The sequence below is a fragment of the Saccopteryx leptura genome, chromosome 2 (genome assembly GCF_036850995.1).
Source record: "Saccopteryx leptura isolate mSacLep1 chromosome 2, mSacLep1_pri_phased_curated, whole genome shotgun sequence".
NCBI lineage: Eukaryota > Metazoa > Chordata > Mammalia > Chiroptera > Emballonuridae > Saccopteryx > Saccopteryx leptura.
This window is the reverse complement of record NC_089504.1, coordinates 168,425,228-168,448,870: the sequence shown is the minus strand read 5'-3', so window position 1 is coordinate 168,448,870 and position 23,643 is coordinate 168,425,228. Positions and strand designations below refer to the sequence as shown.

The 23,643-nt window shown below is 47.4% G+C and overlaps 1 protein-coding gene across 4 annotated transcripts in view; it reads left to right on the top strand.

The window, feature by feature from the left end:
• Window positions 1-3,436: 3,436 nt before the first annotated feature.
• The window catches only part of SLC7A1 (solute carrier family 7 member 1), a 61,059-nt gene continuing 40,852 nt past the window's right edge, over window positions 3,437-23,643 (top strand). For 2 of the 4 annotated variants that reach the window (XM_066369284.1, XM_066369282.1), the window contains exons 1-2: window positions 3,437-3,651; window positions 11,895-12,053. The gene's annotated coding sequence lies outside the window, so the exon portion shown is untranslated. The remainder of the gene's footprint in view (window positions 3,652-11,894; window positions 12,054-23,643) is intronic. The other 2 variants (XM_066369283.1, XM_066369281.1) reach the window with 1 other exon arrangement.

Genomic DNA, 23,643 nt, shown 5'->3' with positions numbered 1-23,643 from the left:
AACTTTGTGGACATCTCTTCTCATTTTCTCACAGCTGTATCTTCTTACAAAGATGTACAGTAAAAGGAAGACTCTTCCTCTTTGGGGTAGGCACACTTTCTGCCATGACACAGCTACACATATTGCTGTTTTTAAAGGTCTCCTGAAAATGTTGACAGAATTTTAATTTTACTCATTATCAAAGCACCAACAGTCAAATCTTTCAACCCAAGGGCCACACTTTTCAATTCTAATAGACACCAGATATGTCACTCACTGTCTCTTCTGCCAGGGCAATCCTTGTCAAGTGTCATAATTCTCCCAGGGTGGGAAGCTCCTATGGTAAAAATGATGTATGAATCAGTACACTTTTGGATGTAAGTGACAGAAACCCAAGACAAGGGGCTTTAGCAAAAAAGAGCAGCTCACTGGCTTCTGTAACCAGGTGGCTGGCCTCCGTGAGCCTGGACTGGAGACCTGAACATTCAATTCTTCCCTCCCCATTCATTTCTCAGAATGTGTGCCCACATGGTTCTCTCAGACTAATTCCACATAGCTGCCACTGGGGCTGCTGGGAGCACCTAGCTGACATCTGTCCAGCTCTGTTGACAGTGAGGGAAAAGACTTGTCATTTAAATTCCAAGGAAGGCTTCTGAGGTGACCTCAGTTTAGGTCATCTGCCCATGCACCATGGGCCCTCACTTTACCAAGTGGGGGTGATATCTCATTATTGTTTTGATTTACATTTTCCTGATGATTAGTGATGTTGAGCATCTTTTTATGTACCTGGTAGCCATTTGAATATCTTTTTAAGGAAAATATCTATTTTGTTCTGCTCACTTTTTTTTTTTTTTTTACAAGAGAGACAGAGAGAGAGAGACAGAAAAAGGGACAGATAGACAGGAAGGGAGAGAGATGAGACTCATCACTTCTTTGTTGCAGCACCTTAGTTGTTCATTGATTGCTTTCTCATATGTGCCTTGACAGGGGCGAGGTGGCTATAGCAGAGCGAGTGATTCCTTGCTCCAGCCAGTGACCTTGGGCTCAAGCCAGTGACCGTGGGGTCATGTCTGTGATCCCATGCTCAAGCTGGCAACCCCACACTCAAGCTGGATGAGCCGGTGCTCAAGCCAGGGACATCAGGTTTTGAACCTGGGTCCTTGTCCCAGGCTGACATTCTATCCATTGCGTCATTGCCTGGTCAGGCAGTCTGCTCATTTTTTAATCAGATTGTTTGCTTGTTTGTTTTGTTATTGAGAAATGCATGCTTTATATATTTTGATTATTAACCAAATTTTATTAGATATATGGTCTGCAAAATTTTTCTCCTGTTCTGTGGTTATATTTTCATTTTGTTATTTCTTTTGCTGTGCAAAGGCTTTTAAGTTTGATGTAGTTCCCTTATTAATTTTTTCTTTTGTTGTTTGTGTTTCTGTGTCATATCAAAAACTCATTTCCAAGACCAATGTTGAGGAGCTTTTTCTCTATGTTTTCTTCTGGGAGTTTTATAGTAGCAGGTCTATATTTAAAACTTTGATTCATTTTGATTTAATTTCTATGAATGCCTTATATATATTTTCTCTTTTTTCCACATCTGCCTGACTGATTCTGTGGACTTCCTATGCAGCCACGCTACCTAATGGTGCTAGGCTGGGACTTGCTCTGTCAACCTTACGCTTAAATAGTGCTCTTTAGGGTCTAATTTCTAGCATTTCCATTCCTTAATCATCTTTGGAATCTTGGCTCAATTGCTCTTGTATTCTAATCAAGGTTCCCTATCATTCATGGTTCCCTGGACCTATAATCCGAATCCTAACCTGGCTAAAATATAGCTTTACGTAAAATATTCAGCCAGCTTTTTAAAAATCTTTTTTTCTCACTTTGTGAAGAGCCCCTGAACATAATTTTTTCCCTAATTTACATTGAATTCTTTTTTCTGGGAAGTTGCTTTCTTATGGGCCTTGTCATTGAGGGTCCCCTGTTATCTTTCTGAAGACAAGCCTGCTGGGTGGGACTGTGGCCCTGAGTACAGCCCTAAAAATCCCTTTGCTATTCCCACCAGGGCCCAGAGCACTTGCTCTCAGTAATTACAAATATTAACTCTACGTTCCCTCTCTGTTTTGCACAAACAGAGCAACTCTACAATCTACTAAATTCTATTTATTGCCAGTTTTTTTTTAAACCCACAATCATATTTCAAACACTAATGGATAGTCAGTCTTCTGTTGAGAATATAAGGGTTATGAGTTTCAAGCATAGGTGAGAGAACTGCAGAAGACCACCCAGTAAATAAAGTGGTAGAGTTCAGATTCAAATCTATATCTAGTGCCAAAGGTAAAGCGGCTGGTCCTTGCGTCACACTGGGAGAGAAGGGAGGCATCCTTTGATGGCAGTGCCAGCAGGTAAGGAAGCCAGCTGTGTGGGATTCAGGAAAAGCCTCAGCCTGGTAGAGCTCCTCGGTGTAATTTGGGAGTGTCATTTCACCACCGTACAATTGAAACTGGGATGTATTATTTTAATACAAGTCACTTATGTTGCCAAGCACTGTTCAATTCAAATGTTAGTCCCTTTTTATGTTTCATTATAACCTTCTCTCAAGCTAGCACTGTGTGGTTATATGCTGTATAAATTGCTAGTGGAATTACAAGAGAGTATCAAGTCCAGTGCTGACAATGAGACCCTATTACTGACCAAGGACATTGAGCCGGTAGGAGATGTGGAAAGGATTCAAAAGCCACAGACACTGACCTATAGGTTTTCAGTTTTCCGAAGTCAGAAGGAGGCTGGCAGGATGAATCTGACCCACTTATCTCCCCCATGTCACAGATTACTGGCTCTCTATCAACTGTGGTCCTTGCTTGGGTTGTTGGAACAAAGAGAGACAACAAAGAGGGAGCTGGTGAGGTGAGTAGTGCAGGATTTGTGTTCAAATTTTTGCTGTCGCTGGTATACAGTGACAGCAGAAGAAAGCTCTTGACCAGCCCTCTAGCCAGGTGTGCTGCTTACCGGCCGGGGGTGGCGGGGGGCACAGGCAGAGATAGGCTTTGAGGCCTTTCCTGACATCAGGTAAGGTTAAGTTATTTATATAAAGCAAGGGCAGGGCAATAAAATAAAATAAATGAACATGTATAACAATTAAAAACAACCCTTTCAAATATAAACTGGTGTCCGCTACCTGGGCAAGCAGATCACGACTTGGCAAGGTCCCCGCCCAGGCCTGCGGTTTGGCCGCAAGGTAACAAGCGGGCGGGGCGCCCTTGAGCATCAGGAGGTACTGCTTGCGGAGGAGAGGGGGGGAGAACCCCAGGTTGTTGGGCGGAGGGGGAGGGGAAACCCCAGGTTGTGGGGCGCAAAGGCGTTGCCTCTGCCCGCCCCCTGTCTCCGAGGCGCGTGCTCCTCCCATTGGTGCGCAGCAGTGACGCGGCGGGTGGGCGGGGGCTGCCAGGCTGGTGGGCGGGCGGGCGCGCGGCTGATAAAACCAGGCTCGGATCTCGCCCGCTTGCCACTCTCCATTCAGTCCGCACGGGCGGGTGTGTGCTGGTCACGCGCGGGCGGGCGGGCACGGCCACCAGCTTTGGCTATCGCCAATCCTCCTCCAGCTCCCCTGTGCCTCCTTCCTTGTCTCGGCGCAGCCAGCCGAGGTCCTGCCTGCCTCCCGCTGCCCACCGGCTGGTGAGTGCCCTGCCCCGCCGCTGCAGTGCAACTCCTGGGTCTGGGTCATCTTGGAGGGGACCCCAGGGTGGCATGGGGCTGTGGAAGGGCGGCACGGGACCCTACGCGGGTGTGCTGGTATCTTCCGCGTGGCATGGGCAGGGCAGCCCGGCACTGTGGGCCGGTGCCCATGCGGAGTCCATTTTGGTTCCCTAAGGCGCGGTGTAGTGTATGATGCAACACCAAGTGAGGGAGAGTGGGCCACCTGATGTCACGGGACAGCACCTGGATGCGCCGGTGGTCTACGAGTAGGGCTGGGAGCGGCCACAGGGTTGGCCGGATCATCCAGGGACTCTTCCGTACATGGCGCGGGGCACAACACCCCGCCCCGCCACGAGGTCCGCGTTGTGTCATCCATCCTGCAGCGCCAGCTCGCCCAGGGACCCCGAGGGTGGGCCCACGGCAGGTGGCCAGCTGCAGACAGCTGGCCCTGGCGCCCACCTCTCTACTCCAGACCCCCGGACGCACCCTGGCCTGCCTACACCCCTTACCTAGGGCCCCAGGGGTTTTTTTTTGGTTTGTTTTCTTTTTTCTTTCGGGGAAATCCTGGTTAGGTGGAGTTCCCTGTCATTTGACTTGGCGAGAAAAGGCCGAGTTCTTCAAGCATCCTGAGTTTGAGCGGGAGGAAGTTCTTCCGGCTACGTAGCCACCACGTCTTCCCGGCATGTTCTTGACTGCGTAGTAGAAACTTCTCAGGCGGGCAGCGGGTCAGGCAGCCCTTTCCAGAACCTGTGTGTGTGCGGAGCAGGTGTACTGAGGTAGTCCTGTGGCTGCTCCAGCTCCTACCCCTTCTTAGTGGGTGTGGGAATCAGCCGCGAGGCTTGGTTCCCTAATAAGAGCAGGACAGCCAGACATGTGCCTCCTGGAAGAAAACCATGCGTGGTCAGGCTCTCATGTGGAAGTAACGTTGGATTTATTCCAGATTTAGTTACAAGAGGAAAGGGTTGGGGTTTCAGCCTAGGTGTATGCCCCTAAAATGTGCTCTTAAAAATTTTGTCTAGTAGAACTGCATATGTTGGTCTCTGGCTGAATTTCCTAATTGTGTTTAATATAAATTATAATTTATTTACCATTGGTCTTAACATTTCTTGCCTTTTTGTTTGGTTCAGCTAATAGGAAACTGTGGTACAGTTATCCCCCTGATAATTTTAGTTGGTCTCAGTGCAAATTGTTATTTTTATATGAATACACCCTTCTGCATTTGAAACAAAGGTTCTGGCCCTGGCCAGTAGCTCAGTTGGTTAGAGTCATCCTAATATGCCAGGTTGTGGATTTGATCCCTGGTCAGGGCACATACCAGAATCAACCAGTGAATGCATAAATAAGTGAACAACAAATTGATGTTTCTTTCTCTCTCTCCCCTTTTCTCTTTCTCTAAAAATCAATCAATAAAAACAGGAAAAAAAAACCCCAAAGGTCTTTTTTAAGTCACACAATCAGAATAGAATTTAGGGGATAAACTGAACAATGGTTTAAAATAGTTTTTAAAGTTTAGCACATTAAGGTTATGTTTAATTACTATACATAAAATTGAAAGGACGTCAAAGGAATTTGACTAAGCAAACAGGATAAGACTTAGCAGAGATCAGAAATGTACTCATTTGTTTGAACCTGGATTTGAGCTACATGGGTGCTCTTTGGTATTATAATTATTTGCTTTAGAGGAAAAATAAAGTCATGAAGGACAAAATTGTTGACCTAACTATCTTGAATTCTAATTACATTTGGTAGGTTCCATTCCTTGATAGGATTAAATTTATGTTTTATTGATTGTTTTAGTCTAAGTTCTTTCTACTAAGGGCAGTAAAAATATGTAATGATGTTGGAGGGCTCAGCATTATTCATAATTGAATTAATCCCTGTCGTGAGCAAGGGAGCTTCCCTGAAAGGAGTCTCAGAGGCTATGAGGACTTTGCATTTACTTTGAGTGAGGGTGGAGAACCATTGGAGGCTTTCTTGATGACTTCCAACCCTGTGTAGAAAAGAGATGAGGAAGAGAGGCAGACATGGAAGCAGGGAGTTCATTTCAGAGACTTGTAACTAATTCTGGTGTGAAACTTTAGTCTGGTCTATTTCTGAACAGGGGAGAGTGACCATAAGTAATTTTGGTGAGAGATGAAGGCAGCTTGAACTGGAGTAGACATGGTAGACATGTGAGGAGATTGAATTCTGCTCCCCTGTAAATTTTATTTGTATTATTTTTATTTTACTTATTTATTTTAAGTGAGAGGAGAGGAGCTAGACAGATTCCTGTACACACCCCCATCGGGATCCACCTAGCATCCTCATCTGGGGCTGATGCTCTGCCCATCTGAGGCCGTGCTCTTTACTGAGTTGCTTTTCGTGCATCAGGTAGATACTTCATGGAGCCATCCTCAGTGTCTGAGGCTGATGTGCTCGAAATGCTTGAGCCATGGCTGTGGAAGGGGAAGGGGGGGGGGGGGAGAGATAGAGAGAGAGAGGGAAAGGAGAGGGGTGGAGAAGCAGATGGTCACTTCCCCTGTGTGCCCTGACTGGTAATCAAACCTGGGGCTTCTACACACCAAGTTGATGCTCTACCACTGAGCCAACTGGCCACTCAACAAGATTGGCCAGTGGAATCTGTGTGAGGTTTGTGAATGAGGTCCACTGTGATTCCAGGAGATGTAGAGTTGCCACATGAGTGAGATGGGAGAGGCTGAGGAAAGAGCCAGTAAAGAAGGACTGAAGTCATAACTACCACTTCCATCTTCAAGGGACAGTGCTGAAGGAGATCTGCCCTCTTGGGGGCTTTCTTATGTTTGTGACTGCCTGGTAGCTACTTACCTCAGATCAGTGGCATCTTTCTTTTTACCTAGCTTTCATGCCTTCTCATACCTGACCGGAGGTTCTCCCAGTGCCTGCAGCCTCCCTCTGCTCCCCTGCCACCCTTTAGTGGATACCTTGGCTGTGGGTTTGTCCTGTTGTCAGGATGGAGACCCTCTGCCACTTGGATTCCAAAGTCACAGAGCGTGCCTGCTTTTTCTTTCCTGGCCTTCGGAACACCTACCTTGCAGGGCTTTTGTTGGCTGTAGGCAATGGGCGTTGGATCCCAGGCCGAGGTTCCATCCACCTTGAGGTGTTAGGTGTCTTCTAGTCAAGGAATATGGTACTAGGATCTTCAGTGGCAGACTGTTAGCCTTGTAAACTATAGGACTCTCTCTTTCTCTGTATTCACTGCCCCTGCCCAACCTGTACCTTAACTCCAAAGCAGCTTTGAAAATAACTATCCCTGCAGTTCAAAGGGAGTCATAATTTATCATGGACGAGTTAGTGTGTTTGCAGCCTGGGAATCTGCTTGAAGGACAAGCAGCAAGTTGGTTAAACGATTTGGTGGACAACTTAAATGTGTTCATTTCACTCTGAAGGCACTCCTTCATAGGCTTGGTGTTGGCCAAGCTGTGGGTAAAACATTCCTCACGTGTTGTTCAGGATTTGTTCGTCCCCAGAACACAGGCTGTGGAAATGACATTTCTGGACATCAGTACAGACTCTGGCAGAAGGCTCACCCGTTCTGCCACAGCCACTATCCTTCATTTGGTTTCTCCCTAGTTATCGTTATTAACACATGTGCATTTGCTGCAGGGCCTGGAGTTAGAGCGGTGTGGGGAGGGAAGAGGCCTTCACAGCTTTGGGGTGCCTGAGATGAGCTGCTGTGGGACAGGGACGCTTCTAGGAGTTGAGGGCAGGTGGGATCCATGCAGGGGACAGTGCAGCCTTTGGCTCTGCGGCTGTCTTTATGTGCAGCCTCCAGAAAGCTCTTGAGACCTTCTGAGCCTTGTAACCCTGCTCTGTCTGTGGATTGGGAAAGCCTTCCCTTGAAGCCTCGTAATATATAGTTAGGCAAATGAACAGGAGGTCTGTGGGAATCTGTGAAAGAGTAAAGGGACTAAATACATGTAGATTCCTTTTGTGAAATCTGTTCTTTCTGTTGGCAGTCTATGGATCTGATGGTGGTAACCTGCAGTCCTGTCCAGGGGCGCCTTTGAAGGCTACGGTGAGGTGGACGTCTGGCAGTGGGAGCGAGAGCCTCCCTCCCCTGTGCAGACTGGGTACACTTATGCATTATCTCCCCCTTGTTCCTGCTGGACCTTCTCCTCCCTTTTCTGCAGGGAGGGGATGGGTGGAGTTTTTTTCTTAACATTCCATATTCCCCTGTAGTGCTTTCTTCTTGTGTTTGGGTCAGATGAGGTTCTTGACTGTGAGAACAACCAAATATGTTTCCATTTGTTTAGGAACAGGTCAGCGAGCTCTGCATCATAGACACCATCAGTGCTGAGTCTGACTGCAGGGAAGTAGCCTCTGGCCTTGCGTGGCCGGCCTGAGCTGCTCATGGGGCCGTGCATGCTGTGGTCAGAGGAGATGCCATGGGCCCCTCCGCAGGAAGGGCAGGTCCTCGTCAGGGTTTCACTTATAGGATGAATGCGGGTTCGTAGACATCTCTCAGAGCCACATCAAGTCCTTTCCTACGTTGTCTGTGTAACAGTCGGCTTCTGGTGCTTATGGCAGTGAGAGGAGTTGAATGAGCTAGTCCAGGTTACAGGATCTGAGGATATGGCCCTAATTCTTGTACCATTGTTTTCTGAAGACCTGGGGTGCTCTCTTGACGACTGACCTTTCACAGTTGAAGTCAGGAGGGCATTCTGTGGCCTTTCGCCACAATGGGGAAGGGGAACACTGAGGATTAACCACAGTCTCTGGGGCTGTGTTGGCTTTGACTGCCTGGATGACATTGAAGCCATTCTCTATGGAACCAGGCGCCTCCCTTGGGATGGGAGGCAGGTTCTTTTGGCTCTCAGATCTGCACAAGAGCTGGGTATCTCAAAGCTCTGGAAAGCAGAGCTCACAGCCCCATTCTTAGAGCTTGCCTGGGTATGTGTGCAAAAGGGTGTTCACGGGTTCCTAGGTTTCAGCATAGGAACCTGAGGAGGCTCCCCCCACACCCCTCGTCGTTTCTGAGTCAGTCCTGGGGTGCAGGGGCCGGCTGCTCTGCTGCTGGAGAGCACCCTGCTTTCCCTCTCTGTCCAGATTTCTCTGAGTCTTTGAATGCAGGTGTTTCTTCCCTAAGCCTCCGCAGCAGAGCCCGGGGTACAGCTGGTACTAGTGGCCCTGGGACAGCAGCGCTGGGCAGTGGCCAGTGTTTATGGGGGGACGTCTGCCCTCATCATAGTCATCCTGCCCCCAACCATTTTGTCCAAATTACCCTGAAGGTTTTGAGTTTAAAAACCAAAGCGCCACACCTAGGGCCGTCAGTGTTTTCCACCCAATTCCTCCTTCCTGGAGGTGCTAATACCCAGTCCTCTAGTACCTTGGGGTGGGGGTGGGGGTGCACCCGGGGCAGCAGTGAGAAGGGAGGGGAGCAAACATGTCTCACTGGTATTTCTCCACACTGTTGCCTTCCCACCTGTGATGACGACACTGGGGTTGACCTTTTAAGGCTGGCCTGTGCAGATGCTCTGTTTCTTGTATCTTCTGATCTGCCTCCCAGGCACCATTGCCCAGAGTCCAGTGTGCAGTGGGGAGGAAGGGAGCTCCCTGGGCCGGGTGAGGTCAAGATCATAAGCACAAACTTAGGGAGTCACTGTATCCTTGGCACCTTACACGTTTCCATTGAATCCTTACCACCCTGAGGGGGTTCGCTCTGCTGTTTTGACTGATGGGGAAATGGAAGCACTGAAGTGTTGTAAACTGCCCTCAGGCGTACAGGTTGGTAGTGAGGAGCAGAGCAAGGAGTTGAACCTGGGTGCCTGGCCTGAGTCCTACCTGCCAGGTGTGCTGTAGGTTCCGTGGGCATCAGCCTCACCTGGGCGTGGGCCTATTTGGGACCATGTTCTGCACACCATGTGCATGAGGCAGGACCAGGCTGCTAGGTTTCAGCATAGGAACCTGAGGAGGCTCCCCCCACACCCCTCGTCGTTTCTGAGTCAGTCCTGGGGTGCAGGGGCCGGCTGCTCTGCTGCTGGAGAGCACCCTGCTTTCCCTCTCTGTCCAGATTTCTCTGAGTCTGAATGCAGGTGTTTCTTCCCTAAGCCTCCGCAGCAGAGCCCTAGGTACAGCTGGCACTAGTGTCCCTGGGACAGCAGTGCCGGGCAGTGGCCGGAGCCGGGGCTGGCATGTGTGACAGAGGCTGGGCTGCATACTTTCTGGGTCAGTAGCTTGACTGCATATCCCCAGAGTCAGGCTGGATGGGGCACCCTGCCCAGGTCGCAGAGGAGTTCTGTTCCATTGTCTACACCTAGTCACCTGCATGTGCAGACAGCAGGGGGTTTGTGGGAACTGGACTCTATTTACAGTCTATTCCAGACTATATTCTTTCCTGTCCCCGCCTCTACCTTGCTGATCGCTGTCCTGTCGGGAAGTGGGGAAGGGCCTACTTGCTTGGAAAAACACTTCTTTGACACCCTCAGAGCACCTGGCCATGTGTCTGGGTGCAGCATAGGTGCTGGCAGTTAAGTGGGGAAAACCCCCCATCCCTTCCTTCCTTTCTTATATTTTCCTTTTCTCTTTCAACTTTCAATTTTTTTTTCTTTTACTTTCATTAGCATTTATTTTATGCCGAATTTATTCCAGGGCCACATGTTTTTGTTTCTTCAACATCCTCTTCTGGTTTAGGAAAGATCTGTTCTTTTTCAGTAAGATCGTCTCCATATGGGAGAGAGAGCTCACATTGGGGTTCATCTGCCCACGAGCTCTGTAACTTCTGTGTTGCATCTTGGGAGCTTTGTTCACTTGGATGTGTTCAATGACCAGCTGAGTCTACATCTAAACCCTTAAGTTCAGCATTGCTCTCTGCATTTTTAAGCTTCTGCAGGAAAAAATCAGCACTCTTTTTGGGCCACCGACCCTGTGTCCAGCTTCACTGTTTGGCCTGTGCACCCCTACCAACTCTACCATTGTAATGACAGCATGGCACACAATGCTTCTATAAAGTAACATCCCTCAAATACTTGGTGGCTTATTGAATATGCACACACTTGATGGCCTGGGCAGTTTCACAAGTGTTCTTAAAGTGAACACAGAGAGTTGAACGTCTTACTTTGCATGATTTTGTGGGGTGTTCTGGATCAAGTAAACAGTGAACCTTTTTCAGAGGCCACCTCACGCTGCTTACGGAAAGGACTCCTTCAACTTTCTTTTGGATAATATTTCAGACTGAAACATTGTAGGCATAGTACAAGGAATTCCTATGGGACCTTTTCTTAAATTTACCAGTTTTCCACAGTTTGCTCCCTCCGTACTTTGTTTCTATTGACCAATCGATTGATCTATGTACACACATGCATGTGTTTTTTTCCTGAACCATTTGAAGGTAAGCTGAAGATGTCATGCCCTTTCATTTACCCTGAAAACTTCAGTGTGTCACTCTTAAGAGTAAGGATGCTCTCCTACTTAACCATAGCACAGTATCAAAGTCAGGAAATTTAACATCGAGTCACACTGTTACCTAGCCCAGAGTCCACATTCAATTTTCAGTTGTCCAAATATGTCATTTGCTACAGGAAATAATATGTATAATATTTGTATTTTGCAGGAGTAGATCTTTCTAAGAAATGAACTCAGATCTAATTTTCTATCTCAAAAACTTCCTTAAGAAAATACTTTCTAAAACTTAGCAATGCTCATTGTGAAAAATTTGGAAAGTACAGAAAAGTGAAAGAAGGAAAGTAAACCACCCACAATTTCGGCACAAAGACTGAGTGCTGTGCCAGGTGGATGGCTTGTGAAAGGTGCTAGAAGACTCCAGCCCGGGGGTGACCTTTGCCCACACGCCCGGCAGCAGCCCAGGGCCAGTCTCGGGCTATGGGGAGGAGATGGCTCCTATCTAGAGCCGACCGTCTTCATGCCCTTACCCAATGCTTGGGTAGCTGCCCACCGGAGCAGGTGAATTGAACCACCTAGGGTGGGGGGAGGGTAGAAGTCATTATTAAATACACAGGACTTGTTCCAGACCTCAGAAGAAGTGTTGCAGGTCCTCTTGTCAGCTCGATGCCCCTGGCTTCCTGGACTTAGCAGAAAGCAAGGATGGGCGTGGGGCCTTGGTCTGGACTGGAGAAACAGCGCTGGCTCTTGGCAAATATCTCGTGCTTATTTAGTACTACTTTTGTTAACATCCTTGGCCGCCTACCAGTGGGCCAGTGGAGAAAGAAGAGGCGAAATTCTAACTTGTGAATTTTGTTTTTTATTAGTGACTTGTCTGCTCAGAATTTCCTAGGGGAAGGTCTCAGAACTGTGTTTGAAGTGTGGGTCTTCCTGCGCCTTTCATGTGTCAAGGCCATTCCCTTCGTCATCACCTGCAGTAACTGAGGGGCTTCGCTTCTTCCTGGACTGGAAGGGGTCTTCTCAGAGTAAGTCTGGTTTTGAGAACAATTTTGCCCTTTGAAGCTGCTGTTGTGTTGTGTGTGGCTCCTTGTTGCCTGTACCTCAGTTTCCCTGAGCTGGGAATGTACATTGTGTGTGAGAAGGGACCTCTGAAGGTCATGATCAAAGCCTGAAATATTTTCCCATGTGTTTGTTATTTCTTCCCCTGCACCAGAGCCTCCCTTTGGAGGAGCTAGCCCTGAGGGTGAGTGCGGCGGGCCGCAGCCCAGGCCTTGCACACCCCGCTGGGGCCGCGGAACTGCTAACCTGGACGGGCCAGGGTGGCAGGGCAGCTCTTCAAAGAAAGCTTTTGAAGTGCAAACATTTCCTTTCCTGAAAAGAAGGGAAATTGAAATTGTTCTGTGCAGACAATGTTCTCTTACATCAAAGAGGCAGTGGGATTATATAGGGCGATGAGCAGATCAGACCGTACTGCAGCACAGCGAAGATGCGGCTGTTGCTGTCCAGTGCCCGCAGTGTGAGTCGGTGAGTTATATTTTCCATGTTTGTTTGTTTATATTGAGGTCCAAAATCTAGGTCTAGCATGTTACATTTAACTGTCTCTCTTTTGTATTTTTATCTTGTAAGTTTTTAGAAAGGTCTTTTGGGAAATTATGACACCATCCATTATGCCATAATTTTATTGGTAGCCAATAAAAATGGCATTTTCAAAGGACATTTGATCATTTGGGAAAAGCTTTACTGTTGTAAAAGTAAAAAACATCTGTCTGTAATTTTTCACATTGAGTATTATCTTAGTGAGATATATGTATTTGCACAGAAAGAACATGCTGTTGAGTTGGACTTAGTTTTGTTCACTGCTTATGTACGCAGCTCCTAAAATAGTGCCAACAAATATTTGCTGAATGAATATTTTCATAATTAGTAGAGTAACAAGATATTTTGAAGGAGGACTGTCTCTGAGCTAAATAGTAACATTATGGCAGGTGGAAAGAACCAGAAGTTATTTTACATTTCTGTTGTAATTCTGCCCTGGCATCTCACTCTGGGGTTTATTTCCTGGTACAAATGTGTATCCTTCTTTGTGTTTTGCTATGAATCATTTTGTGAATGAATGACTCTGACATTTCTGCTTTTTTTTTTTTCAAGTGAGAGGAAGGGAGATAGTGAGATAGTGAGACAGCTCCCACATGTGCCCAGACTGGGATCCACCTGGCAATCCCATCTTAGGCTGATGCTTGAATTAATCAAGCTATTTATAGTGCCTGAGGTTGATGTGCTGAGACCAGCAAAGATCCTCAGTGCCAGGGACTGATGCTCGAACCGGTTGAGCCATTGGTTGCAGGAGGGGCAGAGGAGAGAAGGGGCAGAGGGACAGGGAGAGAAGCAGATGGTCACTTCTCCTATGTGCCCTGACCAGGAATTGAACCCGGAATGTCCATACGCCAGGCCGATGCTCTATCCACTGAGCCAAGCAGCCAGGGGCTCTGTTTTTATTATAATTTGGTCTCTTGAAATCAGAAGGTCAGAATGTTAAGAAGTTTCTCCTGGGTTGGTTACTAGGCTCTTTTGCAGATGGGGAGAAATAACTTCTCATGTACTCTGCAACTCATGTGCCATTGGACAGACTTCCTGTTCTTGTGAGAACTTTTGCCTGATTTGCCCGGGATTTTTCATCTTTGGGCATCAGTGCTGTTAGGTTATATTGGCTACAACTGTCCCGATTTCTATGGGGAAGCTCTCAGCCTCTCAGATCTAACCTACACTGTGGCTTGGTTTTGGAAATGGCCCTGGTTTTTTACTTTGTGCCAGGAGGGTGAATGTTGCTGCTGCCTTACTTGTCCTTGGTGAGGTCACTTCATGGCTCCTCAGAAGGACACAGGCACTCAGGTCTTAGAGCCTGAGCAGCAGTCTGTCCACTGGGCCGCCAGCAAGGGTTCTGGAAGCCTGCTCTTCAGGAAGCCTTGCTTTGGGCTGTGTGTGGGCGGCTCCACTTGGGTTTCCCGAGGGTGATGGCTTTCAGACTTCTTTGGCCACAATATTGAGAGATACATTTACACTGATTAAGCACAGAGACATCTTGTTTCCATAGAGATTCAAAGGAGAGTTTCAGGAAACAGGACTCATTCTTACCTGCAGAGCAGTCTGATCATTTGGGTTCTTTTCCGTTGAGTTATAAAAGCCTTGAGGGGCACTTGCAGTGGCCAACGCTGTGGGCCTGGAGCATGTTGTGGTCTGTGTATCCGCCTGCCCCCACGGTGCTGTCCTGAGGGTCAGGTTTACTGTGTGAGCGTGGGGATAATTCTCTGTCCAGACCAGTTTGGACAAAGATTTTCAGAAGGGTGTAGATTTCTTTTTGTGGTGATTTAGAATTTTTGGTGGGAGGTGGCCATTAATTATTCTTTGTGGTGGCCCCCAGAAAGGCTTCCAGGGGTGCAGGGGACACCTGTGTGAGTCTGGTGTGGACCATAGCCACCTCCCACACTGCTGTTGCAAAGGTGGCCTGGTCAGGCTGCTTGGGAGTATTCAGAAAGGAGCCAAATGCTTGTTAATTTCAGCACTGACCCCTCTTTTTTTTAATCTCTTTCACTCACTGTGACTGTTGGATAAACAAATTTTTTTTAGGTTTGCTTGCTTGTATTGGGGCAGTGCTTATATATAGTCATGGAAGGCTGAGGGTGCTTCCCCTCAGGGCAGCAGATTGCAAATTGTAGACTGCCTGTAGCTGCAGTGGGGAGGGGTGATTGTTTGCTATTGTTTGCTGGAGAAAGTGGTCCCCCCCACCAGCCTGTTTTTGTGGAAGGGTGTGTATGGGGGGATGCAGAGGGTTGGGGAGCCCCACTGAGGCTGGTGGGGGCTGTATGTCCGGGACAGTCCAGAGAATGAGTCGGGACTTTGGGAGCCCTGAGTGAGAGGGAAGTGGTCTTCCCTGCCTGTTTGCTTGTCCCCTGTTATGAGACTTTAATAAATGGAATGGACCACCACATTCTGGGTCCACAGTTCCTTTCCCATCTGCCTGGATCCAGTGGGAACTGCATGGCCACCGCGGCAGCCACTGCCCGGCAGTGACTTAGGGAGAGCTGGTGTGAGAGGGGAGCCTGAGCTTGATCGTGCAGCGTGAGAGGTGTGTGGGAGGGAAAGGCCGAAAGGTGCCCTCACAGAAGTAGTAACTGGTGGACTATAAAGTCTTGACTGATTGAAGTTGAACAGAGTATTTAAAACTTAATATTAGAAATACCAACCATACAATTAAGTAGTTCTTTTAGAAAAGTTCAGTAGATTTTACATAAATTTAAATACTGCTTGAGAAATTTTCAATGGATTTTTTTTTTCTTAGAAAACAAATACTCATTAACAAGTCTGTGTGTGTAATTCTTTAAATAATTATAAATAGAGAGAATTGAATCTACAGAGCCAGAGCACAGGGACACACTGACTAGAATCAGATCAATTGCCTCTTATTGAAACAGTATACAAATCTCTGTCCTTGTTTATTGTAAACTCCTTTATTTGCTATACTTCTCAGTAAAAATAAATTTATTGGAAGAATTCAGAGTACTTAATTTGTAGTCTCTTAAAAATGTATCTCTTAAGTTACAAATATCACCACCACTGTTAGTATTTGAAGGATTCTTCCAGAACTTGACTTTATAGTGTTATTGTTATCAAGTAATCCAGCGAATTAAATAGAGACAACAAGGTAGGTTATAGAAGAAATATTAGGAGGAGCTTTATTATTAAGCCGGCAACATGTACGGGACATAATCCCAAATTATGCAGCCTGGATCACACACGGTACTGAGGCTGCTTTTATACTGGTTGGGGAAAGGGAGGGGGAGCGTGGTACAAAAGTCATTTACTAACAAGCTTATTGAGTTTTTGCTGTCTTGTTACAATGTTCACCTATAGGATCTATCAAAAGAAAAAAACATTCCTATACACTAAGACCATAAGATAACACAGTAGTGATGAATGTTTTACATACCTGACAAAGACATTCCCAAACCTTCTAGGATTTACAGTCTATCCTTGTTGCCACAATTGTGGGAAATGTTTGGTTTAGGATAAGGAGAGAAGCTAAATGAAGTTACTTTTGCTAAGAGTGTTGGGGTTAGCTTAGTAGGAAGTCTAAAGCTAGTCCCCGCTTGCTTAGTTTACAAGTTTTGTACATACAAAGAATTACAAAATGATGATTATTAGAAAGCATATAAAATGTTACAGAATACAGATTTTCATACAAGGGGGGGCTTGTGATCCCCTTGTCTAGAGGAATAGGTCATTCTCATGACTCCAGGCTGGGAGGAGGAGTCAGGATTAGTGTAGGAATTTTTAATTAAGGTAAGTAAACATTGTTTCCTGAAGGCTTTTAAGAAAGGAGAAGAGGAAGGGGTTCTCAGATAGGCTCTATCTTCTTTGCTCTGTCTAGCAAGTGGTGTCAGTCCTCCCAGAGAACTACAGGAAATAGTTAAACTGTGACTAGCTGACTTTGGCCCTGCAAGCTCTTCTTCTTGCATTCTTCTTGTTTTTTCTTCCTCAGAAAGGAGGTGTAAGGGGGCCTGGCTCTTCCTTTTTAAAATATTAATGTTAATAATTTTGTGGTTCCTTGGCATCTTATCACATTATTATGTTAATATTCTGTGAAATAAGGGATAATCTGTCATTGTCATTATATAAGGCATCCCCATAAATTTATAACCTCAAATTTATAGCAGCTAGTTTTTTTTAAGGGCTTTTGTTGGAAGATGTATCTTTCTCCCTAAATGGCAATCTTGGAAGACATTAGGCAATAACTTCCTTAATTCTTAGAGTATTATCTACTGAACTGGGGAGAACGTCTCCCTAATCTGAGTTTGATACAATAAGAATTTGGGAAAATTATCAGTTGTCATTCAGGCCTAGTCACTGGAAGACTACCATGGGTCTGTGGTATAGTGAGGCAAGGGCATAGTTCCCGTGGTTGATATTGAGTCAGGGCAGTGCTGGGGGCCATGGCTGGAACATCCTCCATACAAATTTAGGGTACTCTTCTGTTAATCTGGCTGTCTACCATTTTGTTTGAGGATCTGCAAGGGAATATTTTTCTGAATCACCCTGGAGAACCTTCGAGTTGGTGGGAAATGTAAGTGGAGCGTCCTGGATTGGCTGGCTCTGACACCCAGCCAGCCTTCAAGGCCCCAGCAGTGGTTTCTTTTTCCAGATATGTGGCTGTGTAGTAAGGGAGCACCATTGGCTCTGGAGAGGCCCTGGGAGAGGGGGGCAGAGGAGCATTCCCTTCACACATAAGTGCCCCAAATATAAATGCATGGATGACTCAGAAATTGTAGTCCTCTTCCTCTTCTGGAATTGCCCTGAGGCTAAACTGTCTGGAGCTAACAGGACTTTATTACTTGTCTGGGCATGGGAAAGGCTCCTGAAACATTCTGTGGCCCAAGGGCCACGTCCCTGCTAGGTCTGGATCTCAGGGAAGGCTGCACGTACACAGGCAAACTGTATACCAATAAAAAAAGGTAAACCCAGGGACAAGACTAACCATGTTATATTTTGTTTCTGGAAATGTAGTACGCAAAACAGGAGACATTTCTACTATAAAGTGCATCGTGGATGACTTTTGTGATTTATCTCTTCATTATTGCTCTCTCTTTGTCAGTTTCTAAAAAGCACATAGAAAGGTGTACACATAGATTAGACCAGGGGTCCCCAAACTTTTTTCACAGGGGGCCAGTTCACTGTCCCTCAGACCGTTGGAGGGCCAGACTATAAAAAAAAACTATGAACAAATCCCTATGCACACTGCACATATCTTATTTTAAAGTAAAAAAACAAAACGGGAACAAATACAATATTTAAAATAAAGAACAAGTAAATTTAAATCAACAAACTGACCAGTATTTCAATGGGAACTATGCTCCTCTCGCTTACCACCAATGCAAGAGGTGCCCCTTCCGAAGTGCGGCGGGGACCGGATAAATGGCCTCAGGGGGCCACATGCGGCCCGCGGGCCGTAGTTTGGGGGCCCCTGGATTAGACAGACGTGGTGATAGAGGCAGGTGTTAAGGGTAGAGAAGAGGATTACAGTGAGCCTGTAAATTTAGTAATTTACACAATGTAATAGAGCCTCTGAATTCTAAAGTCAACTTCAGATACCTCCAGACAACCTAGGCCGGAACATGCACACAAGCCCTGAGGGTCTCCCTGAAGGCCAGAGCGAATTCCTGTCTGGGTGGCACAGTTCTGACCAGCTCCCAGGAGCTCTGGGAGCAGCGGGCACTGTGACACTGCCGGAATCTGGGGTGAATGAGGGAGACTGAGCCACCGTGGCACATTTGTCTGTGTGGCTCCTGTACCGGAGCTGTCTAGCTGTGCCTAGTCTAGAGTAGATGCTAAAAGGTAGCTTTTCAACAGAACTGAAACCAGTGAAGCCCTTAGCACCCTTGAGACGGAAGAGGCCTGGGGCCCACGCAGGTCCTCATTTCTGAGTGCCCCTTATCTGCTTGCAGCTGGCTGCTGATAGGAGGTGGTGGGTTAGACTGCAGAGGCGGAGCTCCTACCTGTGGGAGAAGTGATAGCTGAGGCCTCGCTGCAAGGACAGCTATGGAGCAACTGTCCTCTGGATTCTGGAGTGGAGTGGCCAGCCACCCTCTTGTTCTGGGAGGTCTGTGTGCACACCTGCCTACAGCCTTGTGCCTTAGGCACATTACCTGGGTCAAGATAGGTGTTGAGTAGATGCTGGCTGTAGTTAGGGCTGCTGAGTAAAGGCTTCAGCCTCAGCCTTCAGGGTGGTCTCTGCCTTGGGAAACATCCCATTCTTGAGCTTGCACATGGGCGAGTTGTTCCTGGGCTGATCCAGGAGTAGGTGTGAGTTAACTTGCAAAGTGCTTCTTCCAGAAGGCTGAGGAGAGGGAAGCGGGCCCAGGAGAGGGTGCTGCTTGTCTTCTCTTAGGACATTTTAATGGAAGAGGCAGATGTCAACTTTCTAATTAAGGGGGGATGAGGCATGACAGTGCCAGAGCCAGGGCAGGAGGCAGAGGCTCCAGGGTCCCCTGCTCAGAGGGTCTGAAGCCAGGATGTCCCCACATGGAGAGGGAGGGCACATGTTGGGTGGACACTCGAGTTTTTAAGCCTGCTTATGGTTTACTTACATTGGGTTCTTGAGGAATTTTAGGGGTGGATGGCTAAAGGTAAATGGGTGGGCCCATGTGGGTCCCAGAAGTGCTAGACTCAGCTAATTGGGAGACCTGCCTCTGCCGTAGTCAGGGAAGAACTCGGCTGCATTTGAGATCGTTTAGTTGAAAGCTTTGTGCCTGGTCTGTGTATTTGCACTGGGGAATTTAAGGTAAGAGGGAAGGCGGCAAAGCAGACAGTGACCCTGCTTCCCCAAGTGCTCTTCTGCAGGTGCTCTCATGGTGTGGAGAAGGACCCTGAAATTTCTTGATCTAAATGGAATTCTTGCACCTTCTCACAGAGGTGAGGACAGGGGAAAAGTAATGGGAACTGAGCTACTATGTTCAGTTGTATGTGACTTTTATTGATGCTGGGTTGTCTGCTTAATTCATATGCTTATTAGAAGGCTTTCTGTTACATGACATAGAAAGATCATAGACATTGTTCTTCAAAATTAGGGACTCATGATCCCCTCTGTAAAGGCTTGTGAGCCCAGTCGGGAACTTCTGAGGAGAGCTTCTGATGGTGGGGTTGGGCGGGGTGCTGTGGAGGGGACTGACCCATGCGCTTCGTTCTGTGCCTGCCTGTGATGACTTTCACATTTTACATCCCATCATAACATTGTTTCTTTGGAAAAAGCATGTTTAATTTATATCACCTGATGCAGAAATGTAGAGGGAAGCTTTTAATCACCTGTTCACACTTCTCAGTGTCTAGAAACTCTGACGTTGTAGGGTAGGCTTGTCTCACCAGGTGTTAAGGTGTGAGCAGTGTGTTGCATGGGTGAAACTTTGTAGTTGGGCCGGTGAATATGCTGCTTATAACACTTGCCTTGGCAGAGAGGAAAATTCATCAGCTAAGGGAACGTGTCTTGATAGTTCTGCAAAGCAGTCAGGTGAGGAAATTAAGACACTTTTAAGGTATGAAAAGGTATAAAGGAGAAGGTCGTGCTGTACAGCACATGGACCCCCCCCCCCCCCCCCGCCCATGGGTGTTCACAGGTCATCTGAGCAGGAGGAAGGGGACCTGCAGAGTAGGGCTGATTTATGAATGTGATGGGAAGTCACCTGTGGTGAACATGGCTTGATGACAGGTGCCTAGAGCCTAGAGTCCTTGCCCGCTGGGGCCTGGCCCTGAGGTCCTCCTGGGACCCAGCACATTCCCCTCCCTGAGCGCCCCCAGGCTTGCCGTCTCCTCACTTAGACATGGCCTGGGAGTCCACACACCTCCATGCCACCAGCCTAGCCACAGACATTTGTGATCCTGGGTCAGATGGAGTACTTACAGTCACCATTTTTGCTTTTGGACTTGGAAGACATTGTGTTAGGATACTTCCTTTGGGGTTTCTAGCCCTAAGCAGGAAATTGGTGACATTCCATGATTTTGTGTCCACTAAAGAGCTCTGTGTGGTTTTGTGTCCACACCATAAAAATGGACGTTATGTGGGGTTCAGTAGTAATCTGATGTAGTAGCAACAGAAAGCCCGGTGTTAGGATGATGGAAAGATTTTGATTGAGAAGGTCACTTTGCCTGGATTAACCCAGAAATGTTGAGCGGGGCTACTGCAATAAGAAACCCCCCTCTGTGGGGCGCTCCCGAAGAGCCATGCTGGTCAGAACAGCACGTTTCCCAGTTCCTCTCTGAGCAGAGCGAGCAGCCCTGGACCCGGTCGTTCACAGTCTGGGTGCTCACCCACAGATGGGGACAAGAACTCCCTCTGGGGCAGCCGCTGGTTGGGAACGGCCCTTGACAGCAGTGCTCTGTTGTATGGGGCAGTTTCTGCTGAAGTTTTGGAAAATATGGACAGGTCCTGAGGAGTTTCAGTCCCAAACTATCTCACCAGGGAGGAAGCTTGTGAGAGGTTAGTTTTCAAAAGGATCAGCCAACCATACAAATCAAAGTATGTACAGGCCCTGCCAAAGGGGAAAAAAGAAAGCAAGCTAGCCTGTGCTACCCCTTCACTGGAATTTAGGGTGAAGCCCTCTGCAGCAGAGCTTCTAGAAAGAATTGCCTTCTGCCAGAAACATTTCTTTCTAAAAATCCTTCAGTGTTCCTGCTTCTGCTTCTCCCCGCCTCCTTGGAGACACAGACTTGTGCCTGCCTAGTGGGGTAAGGATAAAGGTGATGTCAGAGGTGTGAGAGAAGGGGAACAGTCTTGCCTGCAGCCAGGTACAGATGCAGTAACAAGGGCAGGCCTCTGAAGTTCGCTGCTTTTGCAGGGATGAGACTGGGAACAACCCCAGGGGTGTGAAGGCGTCACTGCTTTCCTGTATTCTGGGTAGACCAGTCTGAAGACAGAGGGAGAGTGGCACCTTTCCTGGCTCTCAGTTTCAAGGTCCCCCTAAGGGTGTTCTGCCCAAACCCTTTAGGATTGCCTTATGGGACCGATCCCCTGATGGCAGTGTTATTCAGATATGCAGATACGCGTATATAAAAATAACACACTCTTGTTGAGTTCACAGAAGGTTCAAAGGAAGACAAAGGATGGCAAATAGTCAAATTTGCAAAAAGAGACTTTAGTTGTGCAGCTGAAGTTCAGATGTCTTAAATATCTGCTCTGTGGACAGAAATCCAATGAGGGTTGTATTACAGGAGAGGGGAACTTGCTGGTCTGCCAGTCCGAAGGAAACTTTCACTTTTGTTCCAGAGAGGAGGAGAGGTCACATGAGGGGTGACTGGAAGATTTGGGACCGCCCAGTCTGGCAGCGCCGAGAGAAGTTGTGACCACAGTGTAAGGCTCGTACTGGTTGTAGCGGGTCGAACCTCAGATTTATCAACCAGCTCTGAAAGTCAAAGTTTGTCCCTTATCTGGACTCTCAAATGTTCTAGGCTAAATAAAAAGCAAATGATGCTTTCCACAGCTGGTGAGAGACTGACACCCCGAGGGACCAAAGGTGTGCAAGGGGAGTGCTCACGAAGATGGTCCTCTCTGATAACATGTGGGAGCTGCAGGGTTCGGGTTTATCCTCTGAAAATGCTGTACGGGGCATGTCCGCTCACAGAGATTGCTCTGTGAGCGTCTCCAGAAACAGGACTCTTGGCCAGAGCAGACCACGTTTGACCAAGATGATATTTCTTATGTTGTTGGCATTGCAGGGAGGAACAGGATGGCCATCCGAGTTGTCTTATGCACTTTCCATGGTCATTGTAAAGTGAGCTGCAGTGCCAGGAGGGACACAGCCCTCTAGTCTGAATTTGGAGCCCCACCTGGCGTTGAGTTCCTGGGGCGTCCCCTTTCCCCACAGGACCTCTGAAGGCCAAACCCCCGCTCCTCCCGAGTCTTAACTTTCCACAGCTCCACAAAGTATATGTTTGTTCTGGAAATGTTTACCTGAAACCTATATACTCTTATTGATCAATGTCATCCCATTAAATTTAGTATCTAAATATAAAAAAGTGGGGGGACTGGGAACTTTAAGAAATGATGGCATAATGCCAATGACCCTAATTTTTAAAGCCATGATAATTGCATTAACTAATTCTCTGCTCGTCAGTCCGAGGCGAGATGGTCATTTTTGATTGTTGCGGAAGATTTCAAATTTCAAAAGAAAGCTCTCTAGGAAGTATAGCTTTCATTCACTCAGCAGATGCTGGCCTGGTGCACATGGGTGCCAGCACCGACTTACCCAAGTGCTTGCTCCTGGGGCATAACTCTGGGGGTCCCCTGCAGATACTATGATGGTACAAGCCATTGGCTGAGAACCCCATTCTTTTATGATTAAGCCAATTAGAGTGCCATTCTCTTTCTCCACCTACCTCTTTCCCCCCGAAAACTAAGCTCCCATGATTACATTATAACTGTTCACAATCACCTCTTTTTGAATTAGGCAGTCTTGTGGTCCGCCATCAGTCCTTAGCCCTGGAATATTCATTCCATCTTGTTAGCCAGACTCTCCTTTACTGACAGCTTGCCAACCCTCCATTTTTCTGGAGTCCTGTGTTTTTTAGTATGTCCTTTTTTGTTATGTTGTTATGCTCTTTCTCCCAATTTTGTATGTTTTTATATGTTTCTGTATCCACCCTTTTCTTGGGGATATGTCCTTCCTCCCCTGTTAAACTACAAGCCCCTGTAGGGGAGGTGCCACATGGCTTTTCCCGGCTCCCACAGCCCCTGACAGAGAGTGTGCATTGGATACTCAGGACGCAGCTCTTGGCTCTGCTCCTGAGGGCCTGAACCCTGTCAATTGGGCCTCTCTGGGTAATGGTGTGATCTTATCTGGTGTCAGGTCAGGTGGTCCAGCTGCAGCTCCCTTCCCACCTGCCTTTGGTGCCTGTGTCACACGCCTCACAGCTGGTCTCAGCTCTGGGAGCTTGTGCCCTCCTGGCCTCTGACCCTCTGGTATCTTTGCAGGTGACATTTCATTTTGACCTTTCCTTTGAAGAAAGGTTCTGTCTACGTGAAGGTCAACAAAGAAGAGTGGGTGACTCGCAGACAGAAACACAAGTTAAAAGGCA